The sequence below is a fragment of the Phyllostomus discolor genome, chromosome 11 (genome assembly GCF_004126475.2).
Source record: "Phyllostomus discolor isolate MPI-MPIP mPhyDis1 chromosome 11, mPhyDis1.pri.v3, whole genome shotgun sequence".
Classification (NCBI taxonomy): Eukaryota; Metazoa; Chordata; class Mammalia; order Chiroptera; family Phyllostomidae; genus Phyllostomus; species Phyllostomus discolor.
Window position 1 is genome coordinate 68,769,881 of NC_040913.2, and position 22,264 is coordinate 68,792,144.

Consider the following 22,264-nt stretch of genomic DNA (forward strand, 5'->3'; position numbering starts at 1 on the left):
TACTATTGTTCCCGTTTTCCGTTTTACAAGCAAGAATTAAAAAGGTGCCGAATGGTGACACAGGGCCCCAGGAAAGTTTTAACCCGTTCATGTCTGCATCCACTAGCCCCTTTCTCCAAGGGACAGCCTCCTGGTGACTAAAGCTGATCAGCCACATTTTTGTCTTCCTTCACCACAGTTTGAGATTTTCTGCGAGGCACTGGCATGAACAAAGTCAGTAGAATGAGGTGTGTCACTACAGAAGTTTGGAGTCCATTTGCATACACACACTGTCACCCTCACTCTGTGGCTTTCACGTGACAGTGGGCTGGGCCAGGCGGCTCTGCGGACTCCGCACAGCGCCCTCTGCAGGTTGCAGCCCTGCCTCTCCTGGCTTTGTTCTCACAGCACACTTCCGTCTCTGCCTGCCTAATTAATCTGTGTCTAAATGGAATTGCAGTTGGCAGAAAGGCCGCAATGCCAAAGTGGAATAATCACTTGGACCCGAGTCTGAGCTGTTTTCCATCCTTGACAACAAAGAATGTTATTCCAGAGCCTGCAGGCCAAGAGTTGAAATGAGTTTATAATTTGGCTTTTCATCTCATATTCTTATTCTCTTAAATTTTCTTCTCTGTCCAGGGGACAGCTTTGGAGGCTAGATCACCAACACGGTCTTTACTGATATCCTCAATAAATCTTCTTTGCCATCTAAATAAAAAGGGGGGAAATCCCGACTGTTCAAAACCACTCTTGTTTTAATGATGAAACTAAGTAGACTGTCAGCTCATACCTCCATATGATCATCAATAATCTAATTTGTTCTTCTCACTCCAGCAACTTGAAGAGAAATGTTGAGCGTTTTCATCTACACACACTCACCAAGCCTCTAAGAGTCTGGTCCTAGGGTTGCCAAACTGCAGGTTAAGAGCCATAGGATGGCTGGGCTCCTGCCTCTTTTCCTAATAAAGGACTTATTAAAACCCTGATCTTTGGCTCTGGGAAGTATATTGTCTCCTTAGCAGCTACCCACATCATGTTCCCCAAGAAGGCAGTCATCTCAAGCTAGTACTGGAAAAGCAAAGAGACAGGGGGACAGAACCATTGACAAGACTCCCTTAGTGAACGAACACTGTGAAAGAGGGATCAGCATCATGAAATATTACTGAAGGTGGACCACAGGTATGCTAAGGAAAGTGGTGGGTTCGGCTGGACACATGCCCCATTAGGAGAACGGGAAGGAACCTTGACTGCACATCTATAATATTCCATACGCTGAGCTAGCTGCATGACATATGAATTCATTTGCCCCCACAACAATGCTATGGACATGCGCATTAACATTCCCATTGTGCCCGTGGAGGAAATGGGGCTGAAAGGTGTTAGGAAACTTCCCAACTAGTGCACACTAAAGCCAGGGCTTTTCTCACTTCAAAACTGAAGCTCTAAAAAGAAAAAGGAAAGCAAGCCTTTAGTTTTTCTATTATGCAACACTGCCTTATCTGATTCCTCCTGTGTGATTCTCTAACAGAGGTGGGTGCTAGCTACCCTAAAGTGGGAATGTGGCCGATTCGCTGCCGGCTTCCAAACACTGCCACTGAGGCCTTGGAAACACAGACCCTCCTCGGCCTCCTGCATCCTTCATCCTTCGTAGGAGATTACAGAGACAAAAGCATACTCTTGGACAAGTCTTCCTGAGTGTCAAGAAAAGAAAGAACAAGAATGTGCTAAAAATGAAAGCTAAATCCAGGAGAGCAACTGCAGGTACACAGAGTAGATACAGTTCCTTGCTTTGCCTGATTCAGCAAATAATTGTCAATAACATTCCCTCAGTTTTATACTTGTATATAGGGCTGATGTCTCCTTTCTTGTAATCTGATGCCCACTGTGTTCTCGACAGTTTGGCACAGAGAGTGAGGATTTCAGAGGAGCTTCTGTGGTGGTTTCTTGAATGTTAATTGTGGTAACGAGTGGACAGGAGAAAGCAAGAGGTACATGAGAGTGGCTGGGAGCATGTCCACGGAGGCATCACACACGTGGGTTTTGGAAACGTCCCAGTTGGGATTCTAAAGGTCGGGGGGTCTGCCCCACTCCACCCCCAGGAATAGAGTTTGACATGCATCCATTAGCAGGACTCCGTACATAAGTTGGCTTTTCATCATGCTGAAAGAAGACTACCAAAAATCAACTATTGAAAAGAGCAGTTGGAAATGGGGACACTGAGATCAAGAATATTTTAACAATCTAGGGACTGATTCTATATGATGTATAATTAACGAGAGAAAGTTCCAGCATTTTCATTTCCAAAGAACTTCAAAAACACTATTGGTCCAGTGGTGTGACAATATCCACTGGTGTGCCTTGTAAGTCCCACAGCTTCCTTGCCCTCACAAATGTAAATCTTTACATCTTTATTTCACCTAAACTATATGTCAGATACGCTGATTCCTGAATAACAAATGAAAAGTACCAAGAGACTACACATGCCTCTGCCAACTAAAGCTGTCTGGTGAGATTTTCTTTGTGCATATGTGGATAATAACATATGTTTTAAAATTATGATAATGTTTTTTACTTGTAAAATCAGTGGAGTCCTCTCTATGTCAGCAGTCCCTTTTGGGCACAAGGGACCGGTTTCGTGGCAGGCAATTCTCCACACACCAGGATGGGGGAAGGAGGGATGGTTTGGGGATGATTCGAGCCCATAGGCTGATCTGACAGGAGGTGGGGTTCAGGCAGTAACGTGGGCCAGGGGGAATAGCTCTAAGTACAGATGAAGCTTCGCTCACTGGCCCACCACGCCCTTCCTGCCATGCGGCCCAGTACAGGTCCATGGCCCAGGAGGTTGGGGACCCCTGCTCTGTGCTATAGTGATGTTTTTCAGGTGTATAAGTCCACGGAGTCCTCTATGATATGGTACTGAAGACAGCTCAGATGGGGTCCAGAGCGATGCAGTCAACTTCTAAAATGATCATCTCAAGAACATGTTTCAGAAAAGAAGGTGCCCCCAGATGTATGCATTATAAATTGCATGTTACTATATTCTTGACCACTTCCTTCCACATTAAATGGTTTTACTGAAAATAGTAGGTTTTAAGGCACAACTGACTTTAAATGTCATGAGTTCTTCCCCCAAAATGTTGTTTTCTGTTATTCTGTGAAATGAAAAACAAGACCTCTGTGTCCTGTTCTCCTGTGCACAGGCTACATGAGGAGATACCTCCTTCTTATTCCTAATCCTTCCAGTGAAGGTCACCATGATCTTCTTCACTTCAGTTTCTTCACTCTGATAAATGGGGATCAGCTCAGGTACTAGTAGCAAAACTACCAAGGCTATGAACAAAACTATCTTACTAAACTGTTTGAAGTCTTTTTTTTAAATGTATGGGTTTATTATCACCTTCAAGGGTATCAAATAATATTTTCCTTACACTCCAAATATTTATTCAGCACCTCCCAAGCTGGGCAACGGGTGCCTGGGAGTTTCTTTTTTGAACCATCTTCACATTATCAACACGGGAACCACTAACATGATGAAGAATGAAACGACTCACAGACTAAACAGAGACACAAATAATGCACTGTTGGAGCATAAAAGAGAGACAGTCTAATTTGGATTGGAGAGAATCAGAGCAATAGCTAGCCTCTTGGAAAGAAATTAAATTGCTCTGTTTGCCAATCTTTCTCCTAAATCAGTTAAGATACAGACAGACAGTTGATGGACCTTCACGAAAGAGAGCTGTTTGCCAGTACACAGACTGCAGTGTCAGTCATACTCACATGCAATTGCTCATTTTATGGGACACCCTCTCCCAGGAAATTCTTCTGGGCCAGCCCTGCCCCGATTAGACACTGCAGCTGCCCAACACATGTTAGGCACCATCGCGGATGCTAATGAGGCATGAACAGTATTTCAGAGAGATCTGCTACACTCAGTCCTGTGCAGAACAAGAGACTGGGTTTTCATCTCTTGTGGACTAGCCATGTCAGCTCAAAATTCAAATGTTGAAATTCTAGCCCCAATGTGATGATATTTGGAGGTAAGGTCTTCAGGATTTAATTAGGTCATAAGGGTGTAGCTCCCATAAGTGGGATTCGTGCCCTTCTAAGAAGAGGCCAGAGGGCTAGCTAGTTCTTTTTTCACCATGGGAGGATACAGAGAGATGTCAGCTGTCGACAACCCCAAACAGGGCTCTTGCCCGACCCTGACCCTGCTGGCACCATGATCTTAGACTTCCAGTCTCCAGAACTGTGAGAAATAAATTTGTGCTGTTGATAAGCCACCCAGTTTATGGTGTTTCGTCATAGCAGCCTGAGCTGACTAATACATCATCTTAAATGCTTTACTGCAAGACTTTAGACAAGTCTATAACTTCTGAGTCTTCATTCCCAGATCTGAAAAACAAAGGGGTTGGACTAAATCAATGATGTCAGTGGAAGAGGATGATCTTTACTTGTTGCCTCCCCACCCCCACTGAGAATCCCTGCATACTAAAAAATATATATGTTACTGATGGGAACAAGCTGCACGGAGAAACGATGAAGATTCAACATAGCATATAGACTTAGATGTTAAGACTAGAGAAGGGGAGCTTAAAACAGTACAGGCTCTTGTGAGAATTAAAATTATGGCTTTCCCAAAGAGAAAGATTTTACCAGACTACTTCATAACAGGTCATTTGACAATCAAAACCATGAATTTATCCATTAAGCAATTGTTACATCTTGCCGGGGCCTTTCTGACACACAGCTGGCTGGCAGAATCAAGCAAGCACAACTTTCCACTCAGCAGAGTAAGCTCACCCCCAAGGAAGACACAAATCTCAAGAAGAACAGCTCAAGAATACAAAGTCCCAGGCAACAGAGACCTTGACACAGGGCAGCTCAACAAGAACAATCATCTATTCTAACACCCTACACACCAAGAGACCAGCCCCAACAGAACAGAAGGCACAGCATGGAGAGGGCACAAGTGTGTGGTTCTTAAGTACCAGGTCTAGTGCCGGTTCTGCCAGTGAGTTATTGTTTGGCCCTGGTCAAGTCGCCTGCAACATAAAAGTGTAGACCAAATCATCTCCAAGTTACCTTCCAGTACAGAAACTGCACTTATTTTTTATTGTTCTCCATAAAAATCTGCTACTGGAATCCTTGTAGCACCTCTAAGGTCAATACATACATTGCTGTTGCAGGCTCAGTTTTTCAATTCCTGTATCCCCAGGCCTCTCAGGCAGAGTGCGCCCAGGACGACTGCTCGGAACGCAAGTTTGAGATGCAGAATAGGGAACGTTTGTTTTCTCTGGCTTCTTTATGATTCCCTCTGGCTAAATGCTGCCCTCCTACACTGCCAAGCTTCCGTACTTCTGGCACTGAGGCTTGATCTATAGTATTCATAGGGCTGGTGACACTGTGATAGATGAAGAAATTAAATCTCTTGCCAAACTTGAACAGGCATTTTGAATGGAAATTTTTACTTTCTTTCTTCCCAAATGCAGGAATGTCCAGAGTTGAGAGATACTATGAGGTTGGCAAAAGTCATTACAAAAATGGACTTGCCTCCCAAATGGTCTCTCGTTATCTTGCAAATGTATTACTTTTGCTGCATCAATTTTTTTTTAGTTTATTTCATGTTATGCTCCAGCTGCAAGGGAATTGAGCACATACTGTCTACATTTTCAAAAAAAGACTGTAACATTCACAGAATAAATATTTCATCATGAAAATAAAAACTACATGGAAATATTTACAGAATTGAATTTCCTAAGTAAATTCATTGGGTTAGGCCAATGGAAGGATGCTTTCTTTATACTGAGAGCCAATGAGAAAGAAGGAATTTAACTTCAACATTCAAATAAATAAATAACATTGCTTATAGACACCATTTTAAAAATATGCATACAGAATGTAAATGGGTTTTATTCTCAGTGAACCTACAAGTGCTGTATTTACTATGTACACTGAGTAACAATGAAATGGGGCAGGGGGAGGACAAAAAACACAGATATTTAATCAATGAATATTTTTAAATATTTAAAATTTATTTGCCTTCCAAACCATGGCCAGTTAAGCAAGACAGGAATAAAGAGTGAACAAAGAAAATATCATTAGAGTACTCAGTAATCAAAAGAAATGAACTATTTATACACATATCGACATGGATGATAATTATGCTGAGGGAAAGAAGTCAGACAAATAGAAACCATACTGTATAATTCTATTCGTATACAATTCTAGCAGATCACTTTTGCCTAGGAGTGGGGGTGGAGGGTTGGGAGAGGCCAGGAGGGGCCAGAAGGGGTAGGATGGCAGATGACCACATGAAAATTTTCCCGGTGATACATATGTTCATTATCTTGATTTTGGTGATGGTTTCATGTGTATGTCAAAACTAATCAAATTGTATACTGAGTTTACCGTATATTGGTTATACCTCAATACAGCTATAAAAATTATTGAGAGATGAAAATCGAGGAAAATTTAAAAATAAATAACAGTTAAAATTTGGGGGCAATTAAGACAGCTGTTGGATGTAAAACCCCAGGGGAAAAAGCTACAATAGACCCATAAAAGACACCAGAGAAAGATTTCTGATTGTTGGAAGCCCAGGAGGTTTCACGATCCCAGCGAAGACTTTCTGAGTACCCATCTCTCCCTTAAGAACTGCTTTTCTTATTTCCTTAAGATTGTTGACAGAACTAGTTCTAACTACCCTTGGAGTAGTAATAACAACAGCTAGCATTTGTTGAGGACTTACTGTAAACCAGGCCCAAATCTAACTGATTACCCAATTTAATCCTCACCTAAGGAAACTAAGAGATGGATACTATTATGATCCTCCATTTTAAAGATGATACTGAGGTTCACAGAGGTTAAATAACTAGCTTAGTGTCGTCCACCATCCCTGTAGTGGACCTGGGACATGAACCTAGGTGGAACTCTTGAAATTAAACTTCTCTTCCTACACTACACAACTGGGATCCTGAAAGGATGCTATAGATCACGATTTGCTGACTCACGCCTCTGACGGCTTAAAGAAACTGCGTGCGTCAGCCACATTTCTAAGTCTGAGGGCTCATCTTCTGCGTGGCAGCCGCAGAAGAGCCATTAATGCAGCGATGGTGGGAGGTGGGGGACCGCGGCAAGGGGGCGCAGGAACAGTAATGGCTGGAAATCCACGGACTTGGTTTTGCCTGTTCCTGCAAACTTGGGAAAGCCTTTTCTCCCTGAGTCTGTTTTCTCTTTGGTAAAATTAAGGATTTGGACTAGTCAAATCCTAAGATTCCTTCCAATTCGCTGATTCTGCCAGTCCACTTTTGGGAAGTACTCCTTATGTTTTGTAACTTGGATCAAGAATTTTCCATGACACCAAATACATTTCAGATACAAAGCTTCCTCCATCCCCAGAAACATCTGGATGCCTCCCACACCTAGCAAATTCCATCATTACTTCCCTAAAATATTCTATCCCAAGGGCCAGGCCTAAATGAAGGCCAAGGCGAAGGAGGAAAGTTTCTCAACCAGGGCCCACCATGTTCTGCCATGCACTCTGACAATCTTTCTCAGTTGAAAACACTGAAGAGTTCATTTGGACTTTCAGGTGGAGACAAGGAGGCCCCCATCGCCCAACACCACATCCCATTTTCCCTGGGAAGCCTCTGACATCTGAGACAAGCCAAAGTACTTAGTGTGTTGCGGCTGCAGGTGCCAGACTCTATTCATTCCATTCCTGTTAGTTCTCGAAAGTGGCTATTCTCTCCGTGCACTAAAAACACATCATTTTTCTCTTTTTAAATGATGGGCCTTGTGACCCTTTGGGGAGACATAAAAATAAGAGCAACTAAATAAGGCCACCATAAACCATTTCAGCATCTATAAAATCTTCTTCTTTATCACAAAAGAAAATTTTAAAAAAGCAGCTCAGGGGGGAAAAACATGTAGGCAAAGGGGGACTTGATAACTTTAAGGACTTCTCCCTTCACCTTTGGAGGGGGGGGGGGAACCCTCAGACACTGAGGACAGTATGGTGACTGCCAGAGGGAAAGGGGGCAGGGGAGGTAGAAGAGGGTAAAGGGGGAATGAGTGGTTACAGAAGGAGGCTTGACTTTGGGTGGTGAACACATGATACAATATATAGATGGTGTATTGTAGAATTGTATACCTAAAACCTATATAAATTTATTAACCAACATCACCCCAATAAATTCAACAAATAAAAATTTTTTTAGTTTTAAAATAAATTTTATTTTACAAAATAACCACTTCTCCCATGAATTTTCATCTCCATAATTTCGCGGGTCTAGCTGACTTAATTATTTCTAGGATATGCATTTCTCAAGTGCAATATTTTCAAAATGCATTGGTGAGGCAAGTTTTTAAAAATATGTACAAGGAATATAATGTCGATTTTTCTGTAACTCTCCATATATACCTGCTCTACATTTTTATTCTGTATTGTGTACACCGTTTTCATAGATGCCCTGTTCTCTCTCAGAGCACATGACCTTTTGTTTCCGCTTCGTTTTCACCGACTGACCTAGGAATCATTACACTGCAGTAGATCTCCCTTACCTGCGGTTCTGCTTGCCTCAGTTTCAGTTTCCCACGATCCACCTCGGTCTAACAATATTAAGTGGAAAATTCCAGATAAAACTTTACCCGCATTATAAGACTTATCCACATTGATAAGACTTAAACTGTGTGCCGACCGAACAGCACAATGAAATCTCGGAACGTCCTGCGCCATCCCGCCCGGGACGCGAACACCCCTCACCCAGCGCCTGTGCTCCCAGTCTCCCTTCCTGGGCAACGGCCCTCTCAGTTGTTAGACTGACACTCGTGACGTCACAATGCTTGTGACCAAGTGACCCTTACCTCATTACATAATGGCTGTGAAGCCATCCACATGACTTTTATTACAGCACATTGTCATAACTACTCGATTTTTATCATTATTGTTGTTAACCTGTTATTATACCTAACTTATACATCAAACTTTCTCATAGGCATGTATGCATAGGAAAAAACAGCATATAGAGAGTTCTGTATTATTCATAATATTCCCTGTGGACAAGGGTGGACTACTGGATACTAAACGAAAAATTAAAACACAGATCACCCCTGTCCCACATAAAGCCAGAGATTTACAGAGCTCACTTCCAGCCTTTGTCACCGCACAAACACAGGCTTTGTGTGGTTGTGCTCACTATGAGCACACTATTTTCTCATTTTTTTGCTCAAATTCTCCATATATCTACTTAGTCCATACACATGTCATCGTAAATGGAGCAATTTCGGCTAGTTGTTTCCACACATTATTATGACCCAGTTGACCATTTTTTCTTTTTAAATAATTTATTGGGGTGACACTGGTTAATAAAATTATACAGGTTTCAGGTGTACAATGTTATAAAACATCATTTATACACTGCATTATGTGTTCACCGCCCCAAGTCAAGTCCCCTTCCATCACATCTGCCCCTTTCCCTCGGGGAATCGCCGTACTGGGGTCTGTGTCTAAGAGATTCTTTGTTGCTAAACCCCTTCACCTTCTGCACACAGCCCTGCACCCCCTTCCTTCTGACAGCTGTCTGTTCTCTATCTGTAAGTCTATTTCTAGTTTGTTTCTTAGTTTATTTTGTGCATTAGCTTCCACATGTGATGAGATCATATGGTATTTGTCTTTCTCTGACTAGCTTATTCCACTTGGCGTAATGCTCTCCAGGTCCATCCATGCTGTCACAAAGCATTTTTAAATAGATAAATTTTGTTTTTTCCTTTTGAGCCATTTCCTCAGGCTATAATCTGAAAAATGGGATTAACAGCTCAAAGACCATAATCAGCTAGGTGGTTTTTATTATAAATTGCCAGGTGGCTCTCCAAAACAGGTATTACTAATTTGTAATGTCACCAGAAAAATATGAGCCTACCTTTTTCTTCATAGTCTAACACTGGACTTTCTGGGTTCCATTTATTTTGAGGTAATTTAAAAAAAATAAGGTGAGGTCCTTTTGTTCTTTGAATCTGTCATATGCTTGTTTAATACCCTCTTACTGCCTCTTTTGAAAAATATGTATTGATCCCCTACTACATGCTGGGTGCTTCATGTACCTTATAACTCATTTAACACCTCTGACAGCCCCATAAAGTAGAAACTACAAATTTTATTTTTATTAAGGAAACTGAGTCTTGAAATGTTAAATACTGTGCATAAGATTCCAAGGCTAGTATTGATGTTGTCAGGATCCAAACTCACTGTCCACTTCCTGTGGATTCTCCATGACACCATCCTGCTTCACAATCACAACCTTTGAACATCCTGCTAGTTTTTCTTTTCTTCTTAAACATCTTAACAGTTTTTCTTTTCTTTCTTTTTCTTTTTTTTGGTTTAGTTTTCCTACTTTTGAGGTATAAAATACACAAGTGATTAAAGTACCCTCATCTTAAAGGTACAACCCAATGAATTTTTATACACTATACACAATGTAAACACCACACAGATCAAGATACAGAATCTTAGGACCTTTTCTCTTTTTTTCTATATATTTTTTAACATAGATAAGCTTTGTGCTTCTCATTCTATATAGGGCCTGGTAGAGAAGTTATACAAATAGGTCCTTAATAAACTCTGTTTAATTATTGAAGGTAAAAAGTAAGAGTGGCCTCAAAGATTAGCTGTTCCCGCCTATAATATTAAAATTCCTCCAGAGGTGGAAACTGAAGCCCAGAAGGAAAGTGACTTATCCAGGTTCTAACAATTCAGGACCCATTCTGCCGTTTGCTGCCCTCAGCTGCCACTCACTAGTTGCGCTCCACTTCTTACATTAAAGACGCAGTGAAGGATGACAAAGAAGGCAGTGTACACAACAGAGAAACAGGGCCTAGTTGGAGGTTTTTCACTGTTATCATGATCTTTATTTTAAACCAGTCTTGAAGTAACCAAAGGGTCAGATTGGTGGACAAAGGCTCATTAAACTGACCTTACCGTAAAACTACTTTTTTAACCTAAACGCATTACGCTTGAAATAAAATGGATTTTGTCCTTCAGCACAACCTACTTAAGAGAAGAGACACTTATTCTAATAATGCACCATTGCTTGTGACTTCTTTTGAATACCTCTTTCTAAATGAACTTTTAGAGCATATTTGAGTGAAACAAATAAACCAATTTTACTTATAAAAACTACAAAATTAACAAAAACTGGATGTGTGCCTTTTAAATCACTAGGAAAAGAAACAAAAATAACATTCCATGTAACAAAATCACAGAGAATGTGATTTTGGTGTACAGAGTCTATCAAATGTGACAAATGTGAATGGGTTAAACATCTTCCACAAAGACAAAGATTCTCAGCATCCAATAATATGCTGTTTATAAGTCAGCCTAAAACCAAATGGATCAGAAAACTAAAGTAAAAGAAAGAGTAAAATGTATCTAGAAAACACAAATGAAAAGAAAGTTTGGATGGCAATATTTATATCACACAAAGCAGAATCTGAGGCAAAAGAACATTTCAGACAAAGAATATGTGAAAAATTTCAACCCCACTAAAAATTCCACTATGAAGAGACAGTCTAACTTACCAAACTGACAAATATATTTTAACTGTAACTTTTTTGTCACTGAGGGTATAGCCAAATAGACACAAATATATTCTACTATTAAGAGAACAACAGGAAAATGGTCAACACAATATGGAGCACATAATGTAACAAATATGTATCCACTAAAAACCATGTTTTAAAGAATACCTCATGAATGGCAATGTACAATGTACAATACAATACTAAGTAAAAGAAGCAAGACACAAGGCATATACAGTTGGACCTCAATTTATCTTACATAAAGTACAGATGTGAGATATTGTCATCTTAATCCTCACCTGAGGATGTATTCAGGGAGAGGAAGAGGGGGGAGAGACAAACATCCAACAATTGCCTCCTGCATGCACCCCAACCGGGAATCAAACCCACGACTTAAGTATGTGCCTTGACCAGGGATTGAACACACAAGCTTTTTGGTGATTGGGACAATGTTCCAACCAATCCACCCAACTTTCAGGCCACCCAAGCTGTTTCCAGTGGCTTTTCTGTACAAATGGTTTGCCCTGGCTCATGCTTCAGATTTACCTAAATTCTCTCAAACAAGCAGCATCTGGCCTCATTTGCACCTCTCTCAGGGGTGTCCAACCTTTGGGCGTCTCTGGATCACACTGGAAGAAGAAGGGTTGTCTTGGGCCACAAATTAAATACATAAACATTAACAAAAATTTTTTTTAATTATTCTCCTTTTTAAGATTTTATTTATTTATTTTTAGAGAGAGGTGAAGGGAAGAAGAAAGAGAGGGAGAGAAACATCAGTATGTGGTTGCCTCTCACTTGCCCCCTACTGGGAACCTGGCCCACAGCCCAGGCATGTGCCCTGACTGGGAATTGAACAGAAGACCCTTTGGTTCACAGTCCATGCTCAATTCACTGAGCTATACCAGCCAGAGCCTAGCAAAAATGTTTTAAGTAAATTTACAATTTTGTGTATTCACAGCCATCCTTGGCCGCATGCAGCCTGTGGGCTACGGGTTGGACACCCCTGCACTAAGTGTTCCCAGGACCAGAACTAGCAGCAACTGGCTTTGGTTCACAGCTTGGTCTTACTTGGAACCTCCAAGCCCAGCACAAATAGCAGCCATCTGCAGATCACTTTGTAGCTTATGCCAGGGGTCCCTGGACAGAATGCAGGTGGTGGCTGAGCTTGGCCTGCACCTCCCAGGAGGCCCCAGAGCCTGTGCAACCAATAGACAGCTACAGAACACGTCAAAGCACCACCACCTAACCATCTCCACAAGCAACACACTCCATCAGCAGACTCAGTGGGCACCACAGCCCTGCTAAAGTAAGTCCTGTTCTGTGGAGTGAGCCCCTGCACAGCTGATCCTCCACTGTGGTCGGAGGTTGACGGTCAGTGGTCACAGCCAGTCCTTGCAGCTGATCAGCCTGGGTAAATCCCTCCCATTGACCCACCAACAGCAATCAATTCTCATCTACAAGTACATTTTATGTAAGATAAATTGAGGGTATACACAGCCCAACAGTGGGCTGACCTCAAGTACCCTGCTTGGGTGATAGGGAAGTCTGTGCCACTGGACCCTATAGGACAACTACTACATTGGGCCACTTTACCAAGCCAGGAAGTCATAGAAGCTCCACTTAATGCACAGAAACAAAAACAGGGAGGCTGCCAAAATGAGGAGAGAAACAAACATGACCCAAATGAAAGAACAAAACAAAACTCCAGAAAAAGAACTAAACAAAATGGAGACAAGCAATCGACTAGATGCAGAGTTCAAACCACTGGTAATAAAGATGCTCAATGAACTTAGGGGAAGAGTAGATGAACTCAAAAGAATATCATTCAAAAGGACATGGAAACCATAAGAAAGAATCAGTCAGAAATGCAGGATACACTAACTGAAATGAAGAACAATTTACAGAGAATCGACAGTAGAGTGCATATAGCCAAGAATCAAATCAGCAATTTGGAATATAAGGAGACAAAAAATAACCAATCAGAACAGCAAGAAGAAAAAAAAAATCCAAAAAATGAGGATAGTGTAAGGAGCCTCTGGGACATCAAGCATACCAACCTTCGTACCATGGGGATGTCAGAAGAGAGACAGCAACAAATTGAAAACCTATTTGAAAAAATAATGACAGAAAGCTTCCCTAACATGGTGAAAGGAATAAACATACAAGTCCAGGAAGCACAGAGAGTCTCAAACAAGATGAACCCAAAGACACTCACACCAAGACATATCATAATTAATGCTAAAAACAAAGAGGGAATCTTAAAAGCAATAAGAGAAAGGCAGTTCATTAACTATAAGGGAGCCCCCATAAGACTATGGACTGATTTCTCAAGAGAAACTCTGCAGGCCTGAAAGGGTTGGCAAGAAATACTCAAAGTGATGAAAAGCAAGGACCTACAACCAAGATTATTCTACCCAGCAAAGCTATCATTTAGAATCAAAGGACATAAAAAGAGCTTCCCAGACAAGAAAAATTTAAAGGAGTTCGTCACTACCAAACCATATTTTATTATATGAAATGTTAAAGGGTTTTCTTTAAGAAGACAGTCAAAAATATGAGTGATAAAATGACAATACATACATACCTATCAATAATTGAATCTAAAAAACAAAATAAACAAAAAAGCAGAACCGAAACAGAATTCTAGATACAGAGAATGTTTTGATGGTTGCCAGTTGGGAGGGGAGTCCGGGGATGGGCTTAAGAGGTGAAGAGATTAATACAAATTAGTAGTTACAGAATAGTCATGAGGATGTAAAGCACAGCATAGGGTAGTAGCTAAAGAATATATATGCAGCCCTGGCTGGTGTGGCTCAGTGGATTGAGCACCAACCTGTGAATCAAGGGGTCACAGATGGATTCCCAGTCAGGGCACATGTCTGGGTTGTGGCCAGGTCCCCAGTAGGGGGTGTGCAAGAGGCAACCACACATTGATGTTTCTCTCCCTCCCTCCCTTTCCCCTCTCTAAAAATAAATAAAATCTTAAAAAGAAAAAAATATATGCATGACCCATGGACATGGACAATGGTGAGGGGATTGCCTGAGGGAATGGGGCGTTCTGGGTAGAGAGGGACAAAAGGTGAAAAACTGGGACTCCTGTAACAGCATAAACAATAAAATGCTCAAATAAATAAATAATTAATGAAAAATTAGAGAAAATATACCACAATAATGCTGCAGTTAAATTAGAGGAGATTTTTTGTTACTTCTTTATGCTATTTTTTCCTATTAGAAAAACAAGAGGATCCCAAGGTTCAAGATAAATGAGAAGATAGCATGAGGGGACTTCACTTCTTTAAATGACTCGGGCGTCCAGACCTCCAGACCCAGACGAACTCCACCCCAGGGCGCTGACAAGGGAGTCCGGGAAAAGATTTTTGCGCTGCATGAAAATTCCGAACCTCCCATCACCTGCAGGTTCTAAAGCCCCGTGACTTTTAGTGTTTTCTTCCATGTTGGGAACCGCCCTGACTGGTATCAGAAGCTGAAACCCCCACCTAGGCTAAGGCTAAGGGAACGCCCTTGGAACCGTAAGCCAGCAAGGAGACAAAAGCTTATCTCCCTGGCAGGAATGCTGCTCCTGCTGCTCTATTCATAACTGAACCCCAAAAAGCTTGGCCGGTTAGCCAAAGACGGGTAAGATTCCCCACGGGCGGGGGGGGGGGGGGGACCTAAGACGGGCACGATCACTTTGGGAGGCCCCCCAAAAGAAGGATTTGGGGGGCTGCAGCAAAAGGGGGTGATGGACCCTCGCTCCTCGGCTTTGACATAGCCTGAGTTCTCATCGTCTGGGAGAAAATCTCCTTATTGCCTTAGTTCCCTTGCTCCACCTAAGCCTGAAACAATGACAGGGTGGTGTAGCTCTGTGCTGGAAAGCACGGATTCCCCGGGTGATCAGGCCTAAGAAAGAATATGTAAATTACTGTGAAACCTTCTTTGTTTAGAATGCTCTCAGTTGAATGAGAGGGGTCCAAGGAGGAAGTTAGTTTGTTCCTCAAAGTCTTACAGCTCTTTGACCCCGACTCAATAGACCAGCAGAGTTCCTTGTTTTCTATAGTTCCTTACTTCCCCCTGATAAGTACTGTACTTTACCTGAATTATTATGCAAAATGAGCCCAATAAAAGTAGGTATGGATGGTAAATCAGCGCGCTCCCCACTAGGGGGGGTGGCCATTTCATCCCTACTTCCCCACAGAAACTGGTTTGTCTCTGTGCATGTTTTTTCTCGCGTGTTTTTCGGCGAGCCATCCACAGCGTTCTGTGGTCACTGCTGGCTGGTGACCCATGCATCACTTCCAAAGACCGATTAATGTTTACTGAGCTCTAGTGACTTTTCTTTTTAATTTTTTGCTCTCTAAATGAACATATGCTACTTTCTTAAGCAGAGTAAGGAAACAAATAAACAAAACAATAACACAGTTCAATCACCCACTTTGTTCATAAATCTATCCCACAAAGACACGGATTTACCAATGTTAAAAAAAAAAAGAATGTGCAAGTTCTCGAGAATAATCCTGAGCAAGAAGTTCCAAAATATTTTAAGCGAAGGCAGTCTCATGGGAAAAGCTCCCAAAGTATCTTCATTGAATCACATTGCATCCATTTTGATGTATATATTTTGACATGTTAGGGCACCTTAAAATAAAATTCTACTGATTCATGTTAACATATCATTTGTTTATCAATTTGAAGGAAGAGTAGACAAGCTTTTAGAAGAGAGAACCAAGAGACACTGTAATCCTACATACTCAACATGAGATTTGTACTAGCTATCATGACTAGGAAATAATCAGATTCCACATCTCTTTAGAGTTCTCTCTCTTTGCACAATATCTACCAACAGAAGTTCTAATACTAAGGGCTATCAAGTGTGACTATAAGATTAGTCTTCACAGACCTCAAAGAACCTTAGCAACCATGGTGTTCCACTTCCCATTCTCGTAGAAACCACAGTACAGAGAAGTAAACCGACTGGCCCCAGTTTTTAGCTGGCCCTTTTCCCAGCTGCATCTCTAACCTCTTCTGAATTTTTCCTTCACGCTGGATTTAGATCATGTAGTTATCACCACCATCCATTTTCTTCCACACTGAACTTTTTACCTCCAAGGAGAAAAGAAAGAGACATTTTTAATAGACTGGAGCACAGATGATTGAACAGGCAAATCTCTCGTCTCTCATTCACTCAACAGAAACGTCCCAAGTGCCTGTCCCGAGTGCCTCCCAAGTGTCAAATTCTGTGATGAGGCTGCAGTCCCCGTCCCTAGGGGGCTCACAGATTATCTACTCTCCAACCATCCACTATTTGGACAGTGATGGGGTGTGAGGAAGCATGTGCAGGGTTCTGTGGGAACAGAGCATCTAATCAGATTAGGCTAATCAGACTCACGCCTGAAATGCAGGTAGGGGTGCAGATGAGGGACAGAAATGGGAGGCAGGGAAATAGCATTCTCAGCAGGGTGACCCATTGGAGAAGCAGGCGTGAAAGTATGGCCGAGTTTAGGACCGGTAAGGAGCTCACCAGGTTGGAATGCCAGATGTCTGTGGGAAAGTGGAAGCAGTAGGTGTGGTGATAGAGAAGGCTGGGGACCTACAGTAAGTGAAGGAATCATGTCTGAAAGGCAACAAAGTCACCAAAGGAATTTACACGAGAAACTGAAATGGTCATATTTGTGTTTTCAAATGCTCGTTGTGGGGCCGTGTCAAGGCTGACCTGGAGAGGTGAAGACCCAAGGTGTGAAACCAACCAGAAGGCTCCAGCAGTTACCCAACTGAGGACCGGGGGCTGGTGCCAGCCGAAGGATAGGTTTGAGAAATACCTGGATGTGTAATCCAGAATTGGCGGTCATTTTCACAAGGGGTGAGGGAATGGGAGGAATCTACTGAAAGTTTCAAGTTTCTTCTTTTTCAGAAAACATTTTGAATCAGTTACACATTCATGTCATAACAAAATGGCACTTGTCCTCAGACTTTAAATTTCAAGAAATACTGACTAAATTCTGACAATCGGAAGGGAAGCACAGGCCAATGAGTTATTTGAGAAACAAAGAAGAGACAGAATAGACCTGTGGACAAGTCACAGAATTTCTGATACAGTAGTTGTGATGCCAGCTGAACTTGGGTTCAACTCCCAGTCTGACTAATTGAAATCTTGGGCAAGTTATTCTTTTTAAACCTCAGGTTTCTCATTTCTAAAATGAAGATGATGATAAGCCCTACCTAAGGAGGTGAATCAAGAAGTTGAAAGTGCAAAATGCAGCATCTGATACAAGAAATACTCATTGAATGTACACCATTATTATACAATATAGAGGGTTTCCTGGGGCTGGAAAAAAATAATCTTCAAATTTAAAATACTAGCTTTTACTGTTAAGATACCCTGAGTTCTGGGTACTGGGCAAGAAAGAGAGCTTCAGGACCCTGGTGGGTAGCAGTTGATTTCAAGCTGTTGTCGGATGCGCCTTCTTGGTTTCAGGCAGGTCATCAGAAGCACAGCTCTTCACATAAGAGATGCTCCCACAAACAAAATCTATCTGAAGAACTCTGGGAATTAAAGCTTAAAAGATGATGACACAGTAACAAAAAACCTTTTAGGCAAAAGCAGAGGAATTAACTATCTTGTATTCTGAATTGATAAGCAGAGAAACTCAATACTATGAAAAAAACAGTTGTAAAAATATTGTGAAAACCTTGAGGCCTCAGTGGCTGGAGGTGATGAGAGGACCACTAGTCCAGGCTCTAGGAAGACCCTAGTAGAATAAGGAATGCGTAAAGCAGCCATTGCTTTATTTAAGTCAGTATCATGGGTTCACTTCCACCCTAGGATGCTTCAGGAGCTCAGCAGACACAGTAACAATGCTGCTTCTGCAGTTTTGGACAGACAGAGTCGGTGGAATTCTGGCAAATGTTTAGCAGCCAGCTCTCCCAGGAAAACATCACACCTATATCTGTATCTTGTACATAGTCAATTACAAATTGACTATTACTGCACAATTTTACAAATAAAAATAAAATGTACACTATTCCTTATTATAACTTCCATGTACCTGATTCATTCATTAATTTTGGCCAAATTCCTGTATCTGTAGAAAACCTACAGTTGCAATTGATCAACGAGTACATTTCCAGCACAGATGCTTGATATTTTATTTTACATTAAGAGTAAGACAACAAATCACTTGCTTATCAATGGCAAGAATGATTTTTTTTTGCTGAGTTAGGCAATTGTTTTTGAATATTAGAAGACTACTCCCACAGCTTTCTGTGCTACTCGTGTTCTAATGCTCCAGAGAGGAAACACTATTAAGCTCAATTGGCAACTGTCTTCATTTTCTTAGATCTACAAAACAAAACAATAAATCATGTGCTGACGTGCAGTCAACACTCCCACGAAGTACATAGTCCAATGTGGCTGATTTCAAGCTGCAGCATGACCTCCACTGAACACAGTGTTGGGGAGACATATGCACTCGTGCATCATTCCGCTGTGTCTCCACCACACAGATACTTTGCTGCTGCACAGACACAAACTTCTCGATTCCTTCATCCGGGTCATAGGTACAAATGTGTCCCTTTTTGGTGCACTTGACAAAATATGGCGTTTGTTTGACTATTTAGGAATCATAGATAGCCATGTTTGGATGCTGAGCTGTCTGTAATTCCATGGATTATCTGCAATGTACTTGGCCCCCATTCTAAGGCATGGCCTCACTTAGTAGTGTACTTGCACCAACTCATGTTGGCTCACAAGAGATAATTATTAAATGTTTAGAAATTTTGCTGGCTGTTCAATATAATCATTATTAAAAGTGAATTATATAAATGTATAATTAAACTACAGTTAAATGTTAAAAATAAAAATATTAAAGATTCAAGATTCGTCACTTTGTATTCATTTCATTATTATCTACATTCTTTGAGTTATTAAAAAATACATGAAAATAGTAGCAGACAAGTTTGGGAGGGGTGTGAGCAGAACTAAAGTAGTTTAGGGTCTTTGTATTGTTCAGGAAATGGTAAAAGTAGTAATTTGTATTAGTCTTGTTAATAGGTTGAACATGAATGTTGTACTCTTTCTCAGGTAACCACTAAAAGAATGCATAATAACAACCCACTAGAAAAGGTAAAAAATGAAAGTTTTAAAATACTTAATTGAAACTAAGGCAAGAAAGGGGAGAAAATACACAAGAAGAAGTGGGATAAAGAGAAACCAAACAGAAAGATGACAGATTGAAACCCAAATAGGTTTCACTAAAGATAAACAGACTAAATGATCCAATTAAAAGACAAAGACTGATAAACTAGACACAGTAAAATTTAACTATGCTGTTTTTAAGAGATATACAAGGTCTGTCCAGAAAGTATCCATCCACATGCTATGAAAAATAAAGACATTTATTGAAGAAGATATAAGAAGCATTATACATAGAACAATGATGCCTCAGTTCCCTTCAAAGTAGGCACCTTGAGACCTTACATAGTTCTCCCAGCATCTCTTCAATTCTTCAAAACACTCTGCAAAATCCTTTGTTGGAATCGCCATCAGCTGCCCCGTTGTATTTTCCTGAATCTTATTCACGGTCTGAAATCTCTTCCGTTTCAAATGTCATTCTAGTTTTGGGAAAAGCCAGTGGTTGCAGGGAGCCAAATCTGGGCTGTAGCAGGGCTGAGTCACCCAGGTGAATATATGTTTCACAAAAAAACTCTGCACAAGATATGATGCATGAGCAGGCATGTTGGTATAATGAAGCCGCCAATCACCAGTTGCCCATAGCTGTGGCTATTTTCATCCTATTGCATCTCTCAACCAATGGAGAACACTGAGGTAGTACTCCTTATTGTTTGGCCTGGAGGGGTGTACTCGTGTTGGACAACATATTCCCAATCGAAAAACACAGTTAACATGGTCTAGATCTTGCTGTGACTTTGCCACATCTTCTTTGTGTGGAGAACCAAGCAGCTTCCATTGGGACAACTGGGCCTTCATTTCCAGATCATAGCCCTAGACCCACGATTCACCTCCGCTTATGACCTTCTTGGTAGCTGTTTGCATCAAGTCATTAGCAACTGCAGCACGATGTCCCTTCTGCTCTGGTAGCAGAAGCCACATTACGGATTTTGCCACAGTACATTTCATGCCAAGATCCTGTGTCAAAATCTCAGACACCATAGTTTTTGGAATTCCTGGATCAGCTTCTACTTGTTGCATTGCCAGTCACCAGTCTTTGTTGACTGCAGCCTGTCACGTTCAGCATTCTCAGGTGTTCTGCTTATTGCACACCTTCCAGAATGTGGATCACTTTCAACAGATTATCGACCATCTTTGAAGCATTTGTGCCCCATATATTTGGGCTGCACTGATTGCATCATCCCCTAAAGCCTTCTGAATCATCCGAATAGTTTCCACAGAGGAATGTTCAAGCTTACTGCAAAATCTGATGCAGATTTGCTACTCTGCTCATTCAGTTATTTTGAATGGGACAGCCACACAGTACACATGCTCACTCAACAGCGTCTACTGTCCCCACTGAATTTTAGTCCAGTGAAGTCATCATTGTCCTCTCATGCACATTCCAGTCCACTCTCTTTAGCTGCCAGCTTACACTGATGTCATGCAAACCATTCTCATTATATTAACAATGGCTGGACTTTTTCCTGACAGACCTTGTACTTTAAACATAAAGATACAGAATATTTGACAGTAATAGGATTTTTAAAAAAAGATATACCATGCAAACACTAAGAGCTATAAGAGCTATGTTCATCAAAATACACTTCAAGGGAAAAATCATGATCACCAACTAATACAGCAATTTTTCTGTATTTTGCATGTATATAAGGTGGCTTTGAAATAGATAAAGCAAAAAGTGAAGAAACTAAAGGGAGAAATAATCATGAGCTATAATTCATAATCGTAATGAGATTTTAACACACCTCTCTCAGGAGTTAATAGAATAAACAGAAGAAAAAAATCATTTTTCCTATGACTTTACTTGTAACCTTTATAGCCTTAATTTAAGAAATGTCTATAATAAGCAGCATAAAGTTAGTCTTATGTATTTTTAATTGAATATTATTAACACTGTTAAATACTATACCCAACAACTATAGAACATGCATCATTTTCAGGGGTAAACAGAATGTTTATAGTAATTGACCACATGCTGTGCCAGAAAGCATGTCTCAACAAATCTATAAAGATTAAAATTACATTGAGTGGACTCACTAATCACAGTAACCAGAAACCAGTGATAGAAAGAACTGCAAAATCCTCAGGTGTTTGGATATTAACCAATAAGCTTTTAAATAATTCATGAGTGAAAACCGACTTAGAACTAAATGATAATGAAAATATAAATCCTTCTAGAGGGAAACCTCTAAGCCAAAAAGGGTCTTTTGATCCATCCACTAAAAGTGGTGGATATCTGCCCCCCTTCAATAATGTGCTGATCAAAGACATCTGCTATTTTTACAAATAGACCATATATTGAGCCTATGCTTAAAAAGAGGCCTCCACCCTGTCCTAGATCTAGGAGGTCATTTGAGGCAAATGGTTAAATACCTTGGATCTGGACCCTACATAGCCACCCCATGGAACACAAGAATGCTCTTCTGTTTCACAGTGAGACAGTTATCATCTCTACAGATGATGTAGAAAAGGAAAAGGCCCTTTGTCTTTCCTTCCAGTGCCCAGCATTACTCCCCCGCTGGTGGA

The 22,264-nt window shown here is 41.0% G+C and overlaps 1 protein-coding gene across 1 annotated transcript in view; it reads right to left on the bottom strand.

Moving 5' to 3' along the window:
* The window catches only part of CSGALNACT1 (chondroitin sulfate N-acetylgalactosaminyltransferase 1), a 250,336-nt gene that overhangs the window by 164,837 nt on the left and 63,235 nt on the right, over positions 1–22,264 (bottom strand). The gene's annotated exons all lie outside the window — the stretch shown is intronic.